Source organism: Octopus bimaculoides, chromosome 2 (genome assembly GCF_001194135.2).
Source record: "Octopus bimaculoides isolate UCB-OBI-ISO-001 chromosome 2, ASM119413v2, whole genome shotgun sequence".
Taxonomy (NCBI): Eukaryota; Metazoa; Mollusca; class Cephalopoda; order Octopoda; family Octopodidae; genus Octopus; species Octopus bimaculoides.
Window position 1 is genome coordinate 40,174,193 of NC_068982.1, and position 5,080 is coordinate 40,179,272.

At 35.3% G+C, this 5,080-nt stretch overlaps 1 protein-coding gene across 1 annotated transcript in view; it reads left to right on the forward strand.

The window, feature by feature from the left end:
• LOC106884224 (GTPase-activating Rap/Ran-GAP domain-like protein 3) overlaps positions 1 to 5,080 on the forward strand; it is a 1,434,052-nt gene that overhangs the window by 597,171 nt on the left and 831,801 nt on the right. The gene's annotated exons all lie outside the window — the stretch shown is intronic.

The window sequence follows — 5,080 nt, forward strand, 5'->3', positions numbered from 1 at the left end:
TTTTTATGTTGTTATAAGGAAAACAATTTTATATTAATCTGAAGGGTTACTCTATACTTTTGTAGATTACATCCGATGATGGCTTAGCTGGCCGAAACTTCGAAGTCACTCCTAAACAACGCTCTTGTATAAGAACTTATATACATAAAGAGAGAGGGGGATGCATACATACGTACAGACCCACATACATATTTGTACGAGTAGAAATAAATATTGTTGCTATTATGTTAAACTGTCGTATGTCCAAATTTGGAGAAATGCGGTTTTATTTATTTATTTATTTATTTTCAATATTTATTTTTGTTTGTAATAGCCGGTTCTTTTAGTCAAACTATCATATCTTCAGTTGCTTCAGATATAAAAATATTGTCAAAGTGTAGTACAAGGGTTTTGCTATAGAATGATGAAACTATTTCTTCGTTTTCTGAAAACGCAACGTTTGGACTTACGACACTTTTGCATATTAGCAACGATACGTATATTGAGTAGGTAGGTAGATAGACAGAATATCAAGTGTGCCCTCGCAGTATTTAATTATAGCTGTCTAAGCGTTGTGAGTTCAAATCCTGTACTAGGATCGGTTTAGTCAGTTATACCTTTTCTCCAAATTTCGGTTTGGTGGGAATGGTACAACAAAGTATATTATCACAAAATATTTTGCAATATGCAATATATTTCAGTCCTCTAGATTCTGGGTTCAAATTCTACCAGTGTCAGATTTGTTATTCATAAGTGTAGAGCCCCCAACAGATTAAATACAAGTCTTATGATTGTTCAGGGATGCACTCAGGGTTACTTCTAATTTTCTGAGTTTGGGGTCTGTTGTGTAAATTTGTGTTCTATTTTATTGTTGCATGTATTATATATTATTTATTTTCATAATGAGTGGGGGGGGGGTCTCACGTAGAACGAAGAGTGTGGCGCAGCTTATATTAGTAGTTATATGTAGTTGTTGAGATATTTCTACTGTCTCATGTTACGAACCTAGTTATGGCATTTATGCTTCGTTCAACGCATTCTGTTCTTCCTTTTTTTTTTTTTTTTTTCATCATTTCAAAAGCACTAATTACTGTACTGCTAACGTTTCAGATAGAAAATATGTTTCGTTTCAATTAAACTATCATTGTATTTCCATGGCTTCTGACTACTTCCAGGCAATATTCTAGTTCGAAAATTTCAACATGCTTATTATTGTGTTTATATCATGCTTTCTTTCCCATTATGTTATCTAGGTGCGTCGCTCGTATTAATCTTCGTGTCATTCTGGACAAGTATGTTCTTGAGTATTGTAGATCTATTATTAGTAGGAATTTCGTGCGCATTTATAGTTTTATTTTCTCTTTTATGAAGACATTTTGACTTGTAAATGAATGAGTAAGGCTATCTTCTTGGTGATATTTCTTTGCATACTGTATTTCTTCTTCGTGAGATGATTTATTGTCTCTTTATACCCATCGCTGAGTCTGCAATTGATATTAACGTCTTGTTTAATGACAGTTTTGCTAACCTGTATGTCTAGTCATTGATCTTGGTAGTTAAAAATTCAACCTGTCGTTTGTAGCTTTATTATAAAATTGTTAGGCAATTATATTGATTTTCACATCTGTAACTCTCTGGTCTTGCAGGTTACTGAGAGTGAAGAGATTTCTCTCAGTTTCTTTAATATGCTTTGTTGATCAATTTTCATTCAGCCATTTTTTCTGTTTGGGTTTGTTATTAACTTCATGTTTAACTAAAGATAAACATTGCTTACTTTTCTGTGCTGCTATTTTGTAACGATACTAATCAGTCTACCATTTTACTTGCCAGTAATTTTGTAGATCCAGTTGTGGTCACGTTATAATAGTCACAATGTCCATTCCTGCTTATGTGCTTGGTAGGTATATTCTGTCTATATGAGCTATGGTTGACACGGCTACGAATACAGTGGATAGTTCTTTTGTTCCTTTTTGGGTTTTCCTAACATTTTAATCTGGAGTCGATGACTATTATAGCAAATATATTTGTAGCATTCCTAAGTTTTTTGTAAATTGTTTTGGATCTAATGTTAGTACGTTTTTTTTAATTTTCATTCACATTTTTACCGGTTTAACTAACCTCTACATACTTTTGTATATGCATATCATTAACTTTAGATAGAGATATACTGTGAGTTATAATTAATATGGTAATTCACTGAATTTATTTGGCACGTGTCAGATCCCATATTTCCTTGAATAACTGAAACTATATGCAGATTTAATAGACACCCTAGCTAGTTTTTTTTTTTCTTGCATATAGTTTATATCCTCTCTATAATAGAGATGTATATATTTCGTCCCTCTCTATAGAAGAGATGTATATATTTTGTCCCTCTCTATAGAAGATATATATATTTCAGCCCTGTTTATAGTAGTGATATATATATATTTCGTCCATTATTTCATTATGGAACCGATTAGTATCGAGAAGCTAGGAATAGACAAAATAGCAGTGAAAGCATTGAATGTCGCTGAGAATCTCTTTTCTTGTTGCTAGAGCTGGTTTATACTGTCTTGCCTCTATTTAAAGTTTCTTCCATGTTATCCTTTTGCATATAATCATAGAGTGATTGACAGGCAGTGTGCATTCGCAGTTCAATTCTCGTCCCATCATCGAATGATAAAAGAGTAACATTTCCATCGGAAGCTACGATCGACTGATGGCATCAGCAATTTGAAAACCTAATGGAAACAATTGTTCCATAGGAAGTGTGACTACCACCTTCACATATGTGTATATGTGACTGTGTGTGAATGTCTGTATATATACACGCATATGCATATATGCGCGCACAAACATATGCTCACACACATATACATGCAAACACGCGCGCGCATGAGTGTGTGTATGTGTGTGTTTATTTAAATAAAAACTGCTGAGTTTAGTAAAACTGTTCTTCATCATATCACAAGCCCGATACTCTCTCTGATCTTGTAAGGTTCTGCATTCCTGATATTTGTACTAACGTTGTGGAGAGTATGTATGTCAGATATTTGCATATTGGTACCAAGGTAGTTATCGGTTTGGAAAATGTTGAGGTACCTGGAGTTTTTGCTTAAGGGAATTAATAATAACCTCGCCCCTAGCCAGGCATGTCCCTTAATTTATTGGTTTACAAAGCACTAGTCAAGGAATAGCACACAGTCTCATCTCCTATCCAATTTGGCTGAAGCGGTTTGTCAATTAGATCGGTTCGTTAAGATTGGTCTAGAACCCAGACAACTGAAGAATACCACAAGAAAATAGGCATATCAGCTAAAAACAGCCCAAGGTAAGGTGGTGAAAATAGTTCGCGAATGAAACCCTTCCATAGATGAAGACTAATCCGATCCTCGCTGCCCCACGGAGTCGAAGCATACAGGCAAAGGGACGAAACACTTGTGGCTCTAATATATCTGCTGATGATAGGAAAAGGTTTATGACATTGTGATGGATTCAGATGAGGGTCTTACAGTAATTCTGAGTATCTTCTACAATTTCTTCGTGGGTAAACCATCTCCTATACTTATTTCATCTTACTACAGTTTAACATTACGATTATTAAATAGGCGGCGAGCTGGCAGAATCGTTAGCACGCCGGGCAAAATGCTTAGCGGAATTTTGTCCGTTTCGAGTTCAAATTTTGCTCAGGTTGATATTGCCTTTTATTCTTCCAGGATCTATAATATAATCATCACTCGAAAGCGACGCCTCCCCACCCCCGAAATTGCTGGCTTTGTACCAAAGTTTGAAATCAATATTACGATTATTAATTTGCAAGCTTAAAGAGATAACTCTGATTTCATCACAATTTCAACCTTACACTTACTAGTGGACATAAATGTATTATGAAATTCCTCTGTTGCTGCATTCGACCATGCTTGTGGTGTTAATTTGTAATATCCCCACTCTTTCTTAATCCTTCGTTTTTATTGTGTTCTATATGTTCCCTGTAAATAAATCCCCAATACAACTTGGGAGCTTTTGTTGTTTGTATCTTTCACCTTTATAATGGTTTTCTATTCTGTTAATGGAGAACGCTTTGCATTTGTTTTTGTTAGCATCTTATCCGATATGTTCAAGCTTGTATCAGTTTTTCTTTTCGTTAGTATTCTATCGTTTCTAGGATCACTTCCATTTTCCTCTAATATTGTATTTCCATAATTTTTCGCTTCCTTTTCTTTATCATATCATACTCATTCCTTTGCATCTTGCCAAGTAAAGTAAACACTTTTTATTTTACGTTGATCCTCCTGTCTTATATAATTTCCTTCAGCGGTTTTTTGTGAAGTTTGAGATAAACGTATAGAGATTGCGCAGTTAAGGTCGAGCAGAGTTTTATGAAACAGCCAGTTATTGAATAAATTTGGTTATTGATTGTATTAATATCTCAGAGTGCCTGCTAGCATTGGGATTTTTCAACAGAACTATAGGGAGTTTTGCCTTTTGATTCCATAAATAATCTTTATTTAATCGAAACTTTTCAACTGTATTACTGTATTACATCTCTAAGAACCTGTTACATTTCGTAAGCAGAACGCTCCTTGAAGCATTTTATCTCAGCCAGTTTGTTGATATTCACAATTGGGGTCCCTATATTACCATGCTTTCTAGATATACTGGTTATTTCTTGCCAACTTAGTAGCTATTGCTTCGTTGGGGAGATCACATAAGATAGAAATGTGCCCATTATATTCAAAAGTAAAATTTAAAGAAAAACATCACTGCATTCTGAATAGTCTTTATTTTCTAAACAACCCCAATAGGCACAGGAGTGGCTGTGTGGTAAGTAGCTTGCTTACCAACCACATGGTTCCGGGTTCATTCCCACTGCGTGGCACTTTGGGCAAGTGTCTTCTACTATAGCCTCGGGCCGAACAAAGCCTTGTGAGTGGATTTGGTAGACAGAAACTGAAAGAAGCCTGTCGCATATATATATATATGTGTGTGTGTGTGTGTGTGTGTATGCATATATATATGTATGCGTGTCTGTGTTTGTCCCGCCACCATCACTTGACAACCGATGCTGGTGTGTTTACGTCCCCGTAACCTAGCGGTTCGGCATAAAAAAGAGACTGAT